At 52.6% G+C, this 15,579-nt stretch overlaps 1 protein-coding gene across 2 annotated transcripts in view; it reads left to right on the top strand.

Moving 5' to 3' along the window:
- Positions 1 to 15,579, top strand: part of EPN2 (epsin 2) — an 87,411-nt gene that overhangs the window by 25,208 nt on the left and 46,624 nt on the right. The gene's annotated exons all lie outside the window — the stretch shown is intronic.

The following is a 15,579-nucleotide window of genomic DNA, read 5'->3' as shown; positions in this document are numbered from 1 at the left end:
AACATTGTTTGAACAAAAGCATTTGGCTAATGGAGATAAAACCAAGAGGAAAATAACAATTTTAATTTCTTTTTGGCTTTTGTGTTTTGACATTTGCCAGCATACTTTAATCTTTTAAGAATTAAAAAAATTACACGGTTTGCAGACTGCTGTTTGTTTCTGCTTGTTAAATTTAGTGTGAAATTGCCTCAGAAATCCCCCCCCATGTCAGCTTGGTCTTGTTTTCCTCTTTCGGGGTGGGGGGGGGAGGTGAGGGGCCAGTGGCCTGCAAAGCGTGTGGGCGAGCATGGAAACTGGTAGAAGCAAAAGCTTTCACCTCCGTTCTCACAGCTTGTGCGCGTCCATTGTCTTGTGGTGCCTGGCAGGCCGCCGCGTCCATTTTCCAGATGAGAAGACGGAGGTTCAGGGACGTGCCTGAACAGTGGGGGGGCGGGGGGGGGAGGAGAGGCAGCCATCTTTCCACTCTGTCGGGCTGTCATTTCTAACCCCCCACAAACAGTACCGAGAGGTCGCGTTTTACATTCTGTCGTAGCATCTGGAGGTTTGGTTGGGGCGCAGAGAGGAGCTCAGAGACATTGCGGGGGGAGCGTGGGAGCAGGTGGGGCCGGACCCGGGGCCTGTGGAGTCATTCATTCCCGCGGCAGATGTGTGCCAGGCGCCGTGCCAGGCCCTGTGAGGCGGGCGGCAGTGTGGAGACAGTCGGGGCCTCTGTCCCCCCGAGAGCTGCAGTCCAGAGGTCGTGGGAGGAAGGAGGGAGAGCGGAGGGAGAGCCGGAAGCCCAGGCAGGCAGCAGGTGGCGGATCCTCCAGCAGAAGGGGAGGGAATTGGGGGTGATTTGGATTCGGTTTTATCCTGAAACCGGGGAGGAGGTAGTCGCCCCGGAGGTGCGGGCCACGGTGCCACAGGTCTGGGAAGTGGCCTCCCCCGCGAGGATGTCTGAGCCACTCATCGGTGTCATGAGAAGGCATGCTGCTCACGGCACCCACGGGCAGGCTTCTTGCGCGTCCTCTGGACTCTTCTCTGTCCCGGTTCGTTAGCATCACTCCCTGGCCTCTCCCCTCGCCTGCGCCGGATGGTTCTCTGGGGTCTCCGCCCCCCCCCCCCCCCCCCCCCCGGCATTTCTTGGACTTGGCCCGGTGACTGCTAGCCTCCGTCCCTGTTCTCCCCTGGTCGTGTCACCGCTCCCCCCAGAGGAACGTGTGGACCCTGGTGCCCCTCCCCAGCCCTCCGTGCCCGCTTTGCCGTCACCTCTAGCTACGTTTGTTTGTTTGAAGGAAAACTACGGGTTCGGCCTCTTTCCTTCTCCTGAAACCTGCACACTCTTCCCACCTCTGTGTTCTGTGAAGGGCGCCTCTGTCCTCCTGGCTACCGCCACTCCACCTGTCGCACCCCGCGCTGACCTTCGGTTGTCGGGGGTTCGTTCTGCTCCGCGTTTATGTCCGAGGCCTCCCGCCTTTCTGCTCCCCTGCTGCCCCCGCATTCGGGCCTCAGTTCTTCTCATCGCCCCTCGTGTGGGTTCTAAGTGGTCTTCCTGTCTTCCTCGTCCTCCCTCCTCCCCACCCTGGCCCTCTCACCCTGTGCTGCTTGGTCAGGATTCCAGAAATACTGTTGTGACAGCGTCATTGCCCTGCTCCCAAACAAAACAAAAACCAAGCTCTGTAGCTTTGCTCCAGCAGTATTTCCTAAAATAATTTTGAGTGGTACGCAGTCGAATGTTAAATTTTAATAGTTCTTTATCTTAAAAATGCCCTAGTACTTTGGCAGTTGAAAAAGCTCAACACTGAGTTACCACATGAGCTGGCGATTCCACTCTTCGGTGTAGACCCAGGAGAGCTGAAGGCGTATGTCCGTGCAGACACTCGTACGCAAACGTTCACAGCGGCACAGCGGCACTATTCATCGGCCAAAATAAGGGGGAAACAACCCAGATGTCCTCCAACAAAGTAGGTAGATAAAAGAGGTAGTATCTCCATACGATGGAAAATTCCTCAGCCCTAAAAAGGAACGAAGTCCCGATTTATACTGCACCGTGGATCAGTGTTTAAGATGTGTTAGGTAAAAGAAGGAAGACACGAGAGGCCAGAGGTTGGATGATTCTGTTCATACGATATGTCTGGGAAAGGCAAATCCAGCAAGACGGAACGTGGACAGGGGCGGGGGTGGGGAGCGGGAAGGGGCTCGGGTGGGGACTAACAGATGCACGGCCCCTTCTTGGGATGACCCTAGCACAACACTGTGGATATACTAAACGGGAAGTGTGATTTGTGCACTGAAAAATGGTGAATTTTATGCTCTATGAATCCTGTCTCAAAAACAAAACAAACAGGGGCGCCTGGGGGGCTCCGTCAGTGAAGCATCCGACTTCGGCTCAGGGCATGATCTCACGGTTCGTGGGTTCGAGCCCCGCGTCGGGCTCTGTGCTGACAGCCTGGAGCCTGCTTCGGATTCTGTGTCTCCCCCTCTCTCTGCCCCTCCCCTGCTCACGCTCTGTCTCTCTCTGTCTCAAAAATAAATAAAAACATTAAAAAAATAAAAAAAAAAAAACCAAACAGGCCCCCCACTTCCCAAATGTCACAGCAGTGATGCCTGATTTCGTGTATGTTATTACTTAGAGTGGGTATTTGAATTTAAAAGGAAATGGATTTAAAGAAACATGGTAAGCGAACAATAGTGCCACTTAGAGGGACAACTAAATGAGGCCGTTCCTAAGACAGCACCTGGCGCGTAGCAAGCGCTCTGTAAGTGTCCGCCACTAGCATTATCATTTTTGGGAGGAAATGGCAAAATCTTGCAAGTGAGTAACCACGCGAGTCCAGATTTCGTAGTGTGCTGAGTGGGGCCCCGGCAGCACAGCCTCTCCCCGCCGGCCCCCTGGAGACCCCACTCCCTCACCCCTCGCTGTCTCTGTGCTCTGCCTGAACGAACACTTGCTCGTGCCCCTCATTCTTCAACAGCATTGCCTCAGATGCACTCGGCATCCCACAGTCTGTCCTGATCTTCCTGTGAGCTGCCCCGGGGCCCGCAGCTTGTAATCTGCTCTGTGGTCCCCCAGCCCAGACCAGAAGCCACGTCTTGTGCCTCCCGAAACCCTCGTGCCTGTTGGAGCCGTTCTTTTCACACTGAGCGAGTGAAGACGAATTGTTGAACCTGGTATCGACTAACCCATTTATACGTCTGCTCTGTAATGATAAAACGATGTCATTAAAGGACAGCAAAAGTGTTTTCAAAATCCGTGGAGAGCTTTTGCACACCCTGTAAATGAGCAGTTCTACTCTTAGGAACGTACTCTGGAAACACCCTGCCCCTGTGTCCTGGGAGCCGTGCGTGCACAGACCGGAATTATGCGTGATGGCAAAAGTTTGGAAATAGTTTAAGTGTCCATTGGCAGGAGAGTGTGTATAAATTGTTACATGCGAACATAAAGCAGGTGGGGCACAGCTAGCCTTATGGCGCGACGTGGATGCACCTCAGGAACATAGATGGTGTGAAATGACAGAAGCAACTCGTGGAAGACCACACATTATTTGGTTTTACGGCACTGGTGGTAAAATAATTTTCTGCTTTAAACAGCGAGGGACGGGGCTCCGGGGTGGCTCCGTCGGTTAAGCATCTGACTTTGGCTCAGGTCACCATCTTGCATTCGTGGGGCCCAGCTCTGCATCGGGCTCTGTGCTGACAGCTCAGAGCCTGGAGCTTGCTTCAGATTCTGTGTGTCCCTCTCTCTCTCTGCCCCTCCCCTGCTCGTGCTTTCTCTCTCTCTCTCTCTCTCTCTCTCTCTCTCTCTCTCTCAAATAAACATTAAAAAAAAAAAAAAAATCAAGGTACTGAAGAATCCAGAACCCGAGCTGTTTGCCTGGGGCAGAGGAAGTAGGGAGGGGAAGGACCCCCTGGGGTGGGCACTGTGGTCGTGCCCTAGGCCTTGAGAGCGTGGGGGGATCACAGGGGTCCCTTTTGTTTGTGCCTCACATGTGGTTTGCACTTAATTCTTTTATGTGCATCCAATAACACATAATAAAAACTTAAGCAAACAGAGGAACAGCAAGAAGACGTTAGGGCCAGCTCACGTCTTTTCTGGGGCAGAGACTCTAACATTTAAGAGTTAGAAGGAACATTTCCTCCTGACATATCCAGTCGGTACTGCAGAGTAAATAAAGCACTGGGACCGTCTCCAGCAGAAGAGGAAGGAGGGAAATAATATTTTTATTCTGTACCAAAAAAGAAGGTTTACCTTTCAACATGGAGACCCAGTTTTTTTCTGAGTGGAATTTCAGATGACCACAGCTATTTGAAAGGAATAATACAAGGGGGCGCCTGGGTGGCTCAGTAGGTTAAGCGTCTGACTTCGGCTCAGGTAATGATCTCACGGTTTGTGAGTTCGAGCCCCACCTTGGGCTCTCTGCCGTCAGCACGGAGTCCTTTTAGGATTCTCTGTCTTCCTCTCTCTCTGCCCCTCCCCTGCTAGTACTCTCTCTCTCTCAAGTAAAGAAACATTAAGAAAGAAAGAAAGAAAGAAAGAAAGAAAGAAAGAAAGAAAGAAAAGAAAGAAATAATGCAGACTTCTTGATGTAACTGAATTAGCGGAAGATCTGGTAATAGCCAAAGAGACATCATTTCTTAAGGATGTGAGTTCTGAAGAACACATTTAAAAAAATCGTTTTGGAGTCTGTGGTATTTCAGACTTCTGTCCTGACTGATTTCATTGTATTGCCAGTCTGTAGAACCTTACACATTTCAAGGGGAAGCTTTCTTTGAAGCGCATCTTTAAAACCTTTTTCCTTTGTGGGCTATGCTGGTAGGAGCTGGGAATGCCAGGGTCTGATCCTGGTACAGCATTAAATTGCTCTGGGCCTTGGTGTCTGCACGTAGGTGAGTCCTCAGGCCCTTCCGGCTCCAGCATCTTTGCCCCTGCTCACGTGGCTTGGTGAGCTGGCTGGGGACGGGACCTCCACCCGGTGGCCAGCTGCACAGGGGTAGGAAAACAGTTTCTCCTCCACCATTTTCTGGCCTCTCAAACACAGAGGCAAGAGGCGCCTTTCCGGGCTGCAGCGTCAGCAGGGACAAATTCATTGTTCTCGTGACTTTGAGCCCTGGATGGGACTGAAGCCAGAAGGAATACATACGAAGTACAGAATAGGACCAGAGGCCAGAGGTCTGGGATCAAATCCTGGTCCTAACCCCTGCTGGCAGTGCGGTCTGGGCTGGTTCCTGAACCTCTCTGTGCCTTAGCTTCCTCCTCTGTAAAAGGAGGATAATAATAATAGCTCCCTCTAGGACTGTTACGGAGATTTAATAAGGAAACACGTGTGTTCTCAGAACATGCCTGGCATATAGTTGGGGCTCAATTAATATTTGCTAGTTTCTATTAAAGAGAGTCTTCTCTTTCTCCTGCTGTTCTAAGGCTGTTCTATCACAGTTACTAGTAACAAAGAATTAGCACACGGAGACCTTTCTTGGAAATGCCAGCCACAGAGAAAAGCCGGAGCCAGTGACTCTGTTTACCGGGTTGCTGTGTGGTCAGGAAATGGGCGCTTGTGGACCAACAGACTGGTAGACGATATCCACCCAGCACGGTTTTCACGGAGAAGCTCCCATGGGCTTTTGTCTCCTGCTTTGGAAGTTCTTTTTGAGTCGCCCTCGGGGACGTGCCGAGTAACATCCTTACCGACGTCCTCCCCTTGGTGGTGCCGGGAAGAGGACGCAGATATTTGGACACCTATTATTTGCCAGTGTCTCTCCAGGCACCTCGATAAGAAATCCCCGTGTTAGCCCTCACATGCGGCCTGACGCTGGCCGGCTTTGCTCCCGAGCCTAGGCTGTCGGGGGCATCGAATGGTCTCTGCTCTGCGTGGGGTCCGGGCCCTGGCGACTCTCCACTCCTGTGGTGGCGCTCGTGAAGCTGGGGGCCTGGCAGTCCTGTCCTCGGGCAGTTCATCCCTGGGCAGTCAGTACGGCAGCCGCTTAACTCCTGTGACGGTGAGCTGAGCGGAAAGGGAGACGGCGTTAACGCTGCTGGTCTCTAGATAGACGGGACTGTGTTAAACACGGTCTTACTTGTCGTGGTCTTACTTGTCGCCCCTGTGTTCGCTCAGCGCTCACTGTGCGCCGGGCTCTGCTCTTGGCCCAGAGGAGACTGTGGTGAACACAGGCAGGACCTGCTCTCACAGAGGTCAGGGGCGGGGGGCGGGGGGGGGGGGGGGGGGGGGCACAGGGGAGAAACAGGTTCACAAGCGAGAAAACGCCGTGCAGAGCGGGGCTTTGCTGAACATTCAAGGTGATGATGTGGCAGGGTGACTGGGGGGTCTGAGGAGGCGATATTTAAACTGGGATAAAAATGACCAGAAAGGCCGTCCAAGTGACAGTCGTGGGAAGAACGGCAGGCAGACGAGGCAACAGGTGGGTAGAGGGGCTGGGGCCTGTTTGTGGCACATGGGCTTCTCTGAAGTGACAGTGAGCAGACTGTCCCAGTAATAGGACAGTGATTGGAGAAGAGGGTGCAGCACATGGTGACACAGAGTTAACCTTCGAGTCCTGTCCTTCCTCAGGGTAGCCCCAGGCCCCGGGCCCCGATTTCGGAGAATCTGGCCTATCCTTTCTTTCCGATTGCCCGTTTGCCGAGGTGAGCCTGTCCTCTGGTCTCTGGGGCCCTGGCTTGACCCCCACCCCCACCCCCACCCCCACCTCCGGCCGGCTGCCTGGGGTGGGGGATGGGGACCCAGGCCCAGCCTTGAGGGTCAGTGGACATCAGCCATCACTCCCTGACAGTCCGCGGAAGTAACTCCCCAGCCGCCCACGGAAATTGGCCTCGTTCCTTCACAGCCGCTGCGAGGGGAGTCCCGACTCCTGGAGCTGCTGCTTTAAGGGCAGAGAGAGGTGAGCAAACCAGTTGTTTTCCTCCTGGCTTTGGGTTTGCTCTTACAAGTGTGGAAATACGTGTTCCTTTCCTGCAGGGTTCCTCTTGGCAAGCATCTCGAGCTCCGTTTGAGAAAAGTGGTAGCTCTCTGCTGTGCCCAAAACCCGGTCTGTGGGGCCTGGCCCAGGGGGCCCATAGTTCACCCTCACGCCGCTCCCGCTCTCTCGCGCTGGCTCCTCAGGAGACGGCGACAGCCCAGGACTTAGTGCCATCACAGCGGCCAGCCAGGGCTAAATTAAGCACAAAATCATGGGAATTCTAAATTTTCCCATGCAGCTCGGCATTTTTTTCAGATGTCTCAAGCTGGAAAATTGTACTGATCAAAGTATAATCCATAGCTGGGCCTGCCCCATGGGGGTGGGATGGGTGTGTGGAGCCATCAGATGCCCCCGTGCCGTGGTTCCCAGTCTCTGGGTGGCATTGCAGCCAGTTATTTGTGGGTATTTCTAGTAGCACAGTCACAGTGTGTTAGAAACAGAGACGCTCTGGCCCAGGGGTCACACACAAGCTGCCTTCCTGGGAGGAGGGAAGGGTTCTGAGGGCTATTCATGCCTCCAAAGGCCCAAAGGAAGCCCTACCGTTTTGCCCACCATTGAACCCCACAGGCCGACAGAAGCATCTGCCACTAGGCTCGTAGCCAGAGTTCTCACCTCACAGTCAGTGACCTGTGGCTGAGCTGGTCAGGGCTCCCCGTGACAACCACGGAGGTGGCAGGGAATTGAGCCATTTGTCAGAAAGAGGGTCTTGGGAATTGAAGGGTTTAGGGAGAGCATCTGGTCTACCCCATCATTTAAAAAATTTTTTTAAATATTTATTTATTTTTCAGAGAGAGAGAGAGAGAGAGAGAGAGAGACAGCGTGAGCAGGGGAGGGGCAGAGAGAGGGAGACACAGAATCGGAAGCAGGCTCCAGGCTCCGAGCTGTCAGCACACACCGCCTGACGCAGGACTCGAACCCGCGAACCGTGAGATCATGAAGTCAGACGCTCAACCGATTGAGCCGCCCAGGCGCCCCTTGGTGTGATTTTTTAAGAATGCTGTCAATGATCGGTCATTTGCAAAACGACTTTGAAGAGTAGAAGAGAGGTGGGGAGCATTAAAGAGTTCTTTTTTCTTTCAAAATGGCATATTTATGCCTTGCCCTGGTCCAGTTGTCAAGATTTTATCCTTGACCCTCCCGGTGAGAGAGCCACAGCTCAACATACCCCGTCTCCTAAATCGGGGAGTGAAACTAAGTGGCTGTGTCCGATGGCCAGAGTGTAGCCCGAATGGTCAGAGCAGCTCTGACCCTGGCTCACGTGATCTTTAAAAATGACCGCATGTCAACACCCATACAATCTGCACCCACATGCTACTCTTCTCAGAGACTCAGTGGTGGGGGCACGCTGGCAAAGAAAAAGAGAATTCCTCATGGGTGTTTTCAGTACTTTAGAAAACTTTAGAACAGGTAAAGCCATAGAAGGCTATCTGACTTGCTTCAGTGACTGTCAGATCCTGGCAGAGGCCGCCCAGGATGTTCTCCGGTGGAGGACTGGCTGCCTGGTGGGAGGAGGGGCACTGCCCAGCATTGGGGCGGGAGTCCTTCATTTCCACCTGGTGGTAGGTTAGCTGACACCCCCGTGGGGCTCTTCCTCCCCTAGAAGTGAGAGCGGAGAGGTGCGTGGGCAGTTTAACCTGACCTGCTTTATCATCTAGAAGTCAAGTCTAAAATGTTTGTTTTTGGGGCACCTGGGTGATTCGGTCGGGTAGGTGTCTGACTCTTGGTTTTGGCTCAGGTCACGATCTCACGGTTGGTGAGTTCGAGCCCCGCATCGGGCTCTGCACTGGCATTGTGGAGCCTGCTTGGGATTCTGTCTCTCGCTCTCCTCTGCCCCGCCCCTGCTGTGTTCTCTCTCTCTCCCTCTCCCTCTCTCTCTCTCTCTCTCTGTCTCTCTCTCTCAGAATAAATAAACATAAAAAATTTTTTTTTCGTGTTTATAATAATACTCCTTTTTGGATGGTGATATAAAATTTGATTTCTCCATTCTGTGCAGAGAACACTTCTTTTTTGGCTGAATCTCACCGTTTTTCTGGTGAACATAAAGGGTGTTTCTGCCCCCACCCCCTTTTCCTTTCTCCCCTGTGCATGAGCAGTAGTCATTAGGCTCTGAGTTATTGCTAGCTTGGCTGATGCAGGGTCATAATAGTCCTTTCTCTTTAGGCTGAAATGATTACTGTGGAAAAGAATGTGGCACTGTCCATATTGTCCTAACTGGACCGTTGTCTTCTGGAAAGCCGGCTCAGTTTGGTCATGTGAGCCGTAGTCTCAGCCACCCCCTGACTGAGCCTCCTTGTGATGGTCGTGGTACCCTTTTCCCCAGTAGGAAGGTGGAGATGTTTCCTCACTCGTGGATTGCACGCAGGGGAGAATTAAAGCCAACTAGTCAAGGCTTGCAATGCGTTTCACAAACTTTTGGTGTCTATGAGTGTCATGCGGTGACGCCAGGGCACTCACTCCAGGATACTCAGAAATCACCCCGGGAGCTTGGTCAGGGTGTCGCCTCCCCTCGGCGCTGCCCCCAGTTATTGTGTGTCTGGAGCTTTTTGAACAGTCTCCGCAGGGGCTTCTGGAAGACGGCCGACGGCGGGCCACACCGGTGTGCCACGGCAGGAACGGTGGCCGCACCCCCTTCCCCAGCTCTCCCTGTCCTCTGCCTCGAGAACAAAGTGCACATAAAGCCACAGGAGGCTGCCACACACAGATAGTTTGAGCCCTCATCTGAGATGATGGTTTTTGGATCAGTTCACTCAGCCGCGTCTGTCGATCGAGACCGGGTCGTCACAAGTGGCGTTGGTTGACCTGCGGCTGTTAGGTTTTGGGGAGCAGGGAGAGACCCTTGGGGCTATTCCCTCATAGCTGGTCTTGCCCCCTGATGATGATCCCTGGTCCCTGCGAAGCCACTGCCAAGATCTCCTTAGGGATGTGGCGGGGACCTCGGTGGGCAGGGCATGTGTCTTCTCCGGAGCCGGCCGGCCACGCCCGCCTCCGTGACGCAGCAACGCAAGAGCGGCCCAGGGACCTCCGGGCTCTGACCGCGGACCCACCCGGGCTGCGCTGGGTAGGGGAGAGAGCCTCTTCTTTCTTTCAGCGACTGGGAACGCTAGGTTTGGAAGGAATTTCCCCACCCAGTTGCACAAGCCCTTGGAGCACATTTTTATGGAATTCTTCTTGCCTCCAGGGGCACCGCTCTGGCCTCGGAATGTTTGTTTGTTTATTTAGTCTTGTTCTTTGGCTATTCCAGTCTCCGGTGCCTCTTGGATTCTGGTTGTGTTTTCAAGAACGCCACGGTTTGTTTGGCTTGTCCCCGGCGAGTGTGACCGTCGGGCTCTCTTACTTTGCCGTCACTCTGGAAGAGACCTTGACTGGTGGCCGCCTGCGTTTTGAGGAGTGACGAGCCTCCCCGGGAGGGACGCGGCTCCTCAGTCCGCCTGAGGTCGTGGGTCAGGTGTGCCTGGGGAGAGTCTGGTTGGTGTCCCCGCACGTCTACTTGAAGCCCCGTGGGGGAGTCGGGGTGGGGGGCACTCACTGTGCGTCTGGTGTTTGCCCGTTGCCGGCTTTCCTGCTCTCAGGGCGCTCCTCGCGCTGGGCTCGCTGTTACAGGTGACGGCACACGTTGCTGTAGGTTACAAGTGACCACGCAGGCACCTGTGTGGAGGAGAGATGGCTTCAAGCACAGGTGGACCCAGAGGCTCCACCCGTGTTGTCTTGCTGCCCTCCCTCCCTTTGCTCTTTGCTTTCTTCCCTGTCCCTTTAGGTTTCGTGGCTTCCAGCAGCTCAGCCACCTTCTGGTTTCCTAGCGCTTTAGAGCCACCCAGAAGGGTCTCCGGACAACCCAGTCTGGATGGCCCACCTGCCGTGATGCAGCCACTGTGGTTGGGGGCCTGTGGCGCTCTGACGGGCAGAGCCTGGGCGGGACCTGCTCCTGGCCGCTTCCCCCTTGGAAGACCCAGGATCTTTCTAAGACAAGAGGAAGTGGATGTTGCATAAGCAGAAACAGTAGATTCCATTTCCAGGACAGAAATGAAAGAGATCTTTGGCTTAAAGAATCTTCTCCGATACTGGGGCCTAACTGTAGAAAAATGAGTGTCCCCTTCTATACTGGATAGACTGTTGGCTTTTGATGGGGGGGGGGGGGTGGTTCTCCAGAACTCTCAAAGGCCTTTTGGAAGGCCTGACGGAAATGCGCATTGCCCACGATGAGACTTCCCCAGGGCAGCTGAAATGTTCAGTTTCTTTGCCGTTTGTTGGATTTGATCAACTCAGTGAGGTTTACCTCTTGTGCACCAGAAGCCTTGATTCTTAATAAAAGAAATTAGTACATTTTCAAAATAGGCTAGTCAGGGCTGGGGCCGGAGTGGGGAGGTGTGGTGGGAGCCCCGTGTCATCTCATCCAGGGTAACAAATGGACATCCTTTGGCTCCTGGTCAGCTGTTCTGTAAATGCAGAAAAATTTGTTTGCTTTTTTTTTTTTTTTTGTAAGTTTATTTATTTATTTTGATAGAGAGAGAGAATGAGCAGGGGAGGGGCAGAGAGAGAGGGGGAGAGAGAGAATCCCAAGCAGGCTCCCTGTTGTCAGCACAGAGCCCAATGTGGGGCTCGATCCCACGAACCGTGAGATCAGGATCTGAACCCAAATCAAGAGTTGGGCGCTCAACCGACCGAAACACCCAGGCGCCCTAAAAATTTGTTTACTTTGAATAGAAATCTCAACTTGGCTCCATTCAGAAAATATTGAAAGTCCTAACAGAGTTGTACAAACTTTACCACTTATAACGCAATAGTTTAAGTCGTGTCTGATAACAGAATTCGATTTCTGAAGCTCTTTCTGATTACTGATTTTTTTAAATGTTTATTTACATCCGAGAGAGAGAGAAAGACAGAGAGACAGAGAGAGAGGACAAGTGGGGGAGAGAGACAGACAAGGATAACACAGAATCCGAATCAGGCTCCAGGCTCTGAGCTGTCGGCACAGAGCCTGAGGCGGGGCTCAACCTAAGCCATGATGTCATGACTGAGCCACCCAGGTGCCCCATCTAATTACTGATATTCTGATGGCATTTGTCCCTTGAGTTGTTGGTATGTAATTTATGGAAATAAGCCCTCCCCCCTTTTTGCCATCTTGGTCTAAACCTTTAACAAAGTTTATTTTTCCTTCTTGTTTTGACAATCCCCATCGCCTCCTACCTCCTGCCTTCCCCATATCTGAGCTCAAGCTCCTTAATAAATGGGGGTATATGAACTGACCACGGCTTCCTAGGCTTGATTGAAGAGTCCCACGAGGTCACAGATTATCCTGTACTAGTTAGTTCAGGCTCAGCAAGCTGGAAACGGAAGAAAACTAGCAGATGAAGAGGGAAGGTTTGGAAGGTGGACCATGCGTACTGTTCAAAAAAGCAAGAACAAAACAAAACTTAGGTTCTGGAAACACTGCAGCGTGTATATTTGAAGATGCGCTGTGTTCGGGGCCTGTTTTGGGGAGGGAGTGCCTGGCAGATGTTTGCCTGGAGAGGAGATGTTTAGGTGTTGACTGTCCAATCCTGAGGTTGAGGGGGAGAAGTTTTGGAATGGGGAGAGTGAGGTCTGAGGTCCACATGGACAAGTGCGGTAGGGCCCCCCAGGTCCCCGTCCCCAGTTGGGGCCTCCTGGGAGATCCGGGGCTGTGGTCCCGCAGCCCACTCGAGTGTCGCTGGCCTCTCTCACGGCAGGAATTGGAAGGGTCGGTCTACAGAGTCTCTGGTGAGGCGTGCCACCCGGCTGGCCTTGAACATGGTTTCTTGGAGGCGCCTCTGGTGTCCTTTCTCCTATCAGGAATTTTGTATCCCCAGGTCTCCTCATTCTCACCGCGTGCCCATCCTGAAAGCACCTCTTATCTACGGCTTTACAAAAAAGGCAGGCAGCCATTCAAATTATATGGGCTTTCTATATTTCTCTGACTGTAAGAAATGTTTTATTAGCTTTGCCCTTCTTAGAGCCTAAATATTTCAAAGAGACTGTTAACAGATGTCTTTGCAAGTTGAGCCTATTAGACAAAACCCCTGCCTTGGTCTGCAGCCCCGGTTTCTCAGCTCCTTTCCCAGCCTCTGTGTGGCAGGGCAGGAACACTCCCCGCCCTTGATCGGAGGAAGTGCAGCCTTTTCTTTGCCACCAAAGGCCCAGGAGGCTTGGTGGGTGCCCTGGCCAGGCCTCCTGGCCTCTCCTTGGCCTCTCCCCAGGAGGACACTGGGTCCAAGGTGGCTGGACTAGAAGAAGGGAGCAGAGCCGGGGCGTCATTTCTTCCTCAGGAAATCGTTTTGTTTTGTTTCTCGTTGTGTTTCCAACCATTTGAGGCCTTCTTACCAAGACCATTTGCTCTCATGCTTAATCAAAGCTGCTTCCTGACCTGGAGGAAGGTGGCCGAGGACCTCTTCAGCAGCGGATTCCCACGCCTCCTGCCTCCCTGACGGTGGGAAGGTCGTACCTGCCGTGCACCAGATGGAGTGACAAACGGAGGGGCCCGGTGGTCCCTGGCACGTCGCCGGGCCCCTGGGCGTTAAGTCCAGCTGAATGTTACTACTGATTTTGACGAGTGTTTGTACTTTAAGCTGAGGGATGCTCATTAAAAATCAAAGTGTTCCTTTTTGCTTTTGAGGCCTGCCCCGTCCCTGGCAGCAGTGAATGTTGTTGTGAATGAAAAAGCCTAACTAAATCAAATGTGCAGGTCACCGTGAAAATTTTTATCCCTGGTCCTTTGACAGGCTTTAGAGGATTTATGAGAGCTGGCCAGATCAGTGGAGAGGCAGAATATGCCTGCCTTCTGCTGAAGCCCTGTTCTGTGGCTTCAGATGGGGACAGAATTCTTGGCATATCTGAGGCTGGAGGGAAGGCCTTGTTAGCCATAGAAGATGTATCGGTTGTCACCAGGATAAAGTTTTATGAGCTGTCCCTTATTTGTACGGTTACATGTGACAAGTGATCATTGTGTTTCCTGTGGTTCTTCCCTTCCCCTCGCCCCCACCGCATCTCGTTTGTTTCTTTATTTTTTTTGATGTGCCCATTGCCCACGTGAGGCTTTAGATGAGGAAGGTGAGGGCCACACCTCACAGAAGCAGCACAACAGCTGCAGCAGCTCGTGGGGAGGATGGTGGGGAGGACGGGGAGGATGGGCCACTGCAGGAGGAGGGGGCAGGGAGCAGGTCCCGGCCGCACCAGGCTGCTTTGGTGGAGGTGACCTTGGTTAGCTGACCCCATGACTTCAGGTCCTCGGGTTCCTCACCTACCTTACCTGGAGGCTTTTCATGAGCATTCAGTGAGCTAGAGCCTGGCCCAAGGCTGCCTTGGCTGCTTCACAGCCGGAAGAGCCTGAAATGAGCCCGGCAGGTGGTAATGGGGGGTGGGCAGAGGGAGGGCACTTGTTTCGTGTCCAGGCTCCAGCTGTGCTGCTCTGTCTTTGGCAGTCCCTGGAGTCTACTGGACCTCAGTTTCCTCATTTTACCGATGAGGAGTAAGTAATTTACATTATCACTTCCTCCCACCCTCTCAGGTCTCCTCAGCTTTGAAGACACACTGGGAGTTCTTTCTCGCGGAAGTTCCTTCTCCTGCCTGCCTTTGCAGCCCCCAGCAGCCAGCTGAGTTGGTCGTGCTGGCTTTGCATCCTCAGATCCTCTGTGTTCACCTCCAACCCCTGCCAGACTGGCCTTCCTGAGGAGAGGGACACGGTTTAATCTGTTCTGTAAATTTATTCAACAGTATTTATATCCACGTCAGGCACAGTGTGGGAAGCTGGGTGGTTGTTGATGAAAAGACCACACTCACTGACCAAAGCCCATTGTCAGAGATGTGGGCCTCACTCTAGCCCAGTAGATGTTTCTTCTCTGGAGAGGGGGGACACGTGTGTCCGTGCCACAGGGCTGGGTGGACCCATTAATGTGTAACCTTGGGCCTCAGTTCTGTCCTCTGTGAAATGAGGGGATTGGGCTAGAACCAGAATATTTCTGAGGTTGTATTAGCTCAGGCCAGATGCTGGAGACTCTGAAAGTCCACTGGAGGGTCCTGACTGTGCTTTAGAAGAGTAGTTGGAAACCTTTATAAGAAGTCAGGAGAAAAGCGGTGCTCACAGAAAATTCCCCGGAATTTAGAAGCACGTTGGACCAAAGCCAAATGTTGAGTGATTTTTAAAGGCATAGATAGCACCTGACCGACTCAGCACAGTGTGTGACTCTTGATCTCAGGGTTGTGAGTTTGAGCCCCACATTGGGTATAGAGATTACGTAAAAAAAAAAAAAGGCATAGATAGACATTTTGGGGGGGTAACATATACCTGAAACAAGTCTTTTCTTGCTCCCATAGGTAATTTAAAATTTGTCAGGACCAACTTCCCCCAGCGTTATGACTGTTCTCTTCTCTCACCAGTCAGTGAAAATACAACCCACAGAAGAGCCATGCCAGTGGAAATGTTTTGAAAATAGAACAACTGTTACAATGTTTACTTCCTATCTTCCCAAGGCTTAAACTTGAGTTTAGGCTGTATTCATTATTAACTTGTAGTATTGATCTTGTCGCAATTTTTTTTTTAAGGTGGCTCTGTCTCCTCCTAGGGAGGCTGGAGTATGTCCACACCTCCCCCAACCCTCCTGACCGCGCCCCCTCCCCCCC

Source organism: Lynx canadensis, chromosome E1 (genome assembly GCF_007474595.2).
Source record: "Lynx canadensis isolate LIC74 chromosome E1, mLynCan4.pri.v2, whole genome shotgun sequence".
Lineage (NCBI taxonomy): Eukaryota > Metazoa > Chordata > Mammalia > Carnivora > Felidae > Lynx > Lynx canadensis.
Note: the sequence above shows the minus strand (reverse complement) of the source record. Positions and strands in the feature narration are given on the sequence as shown.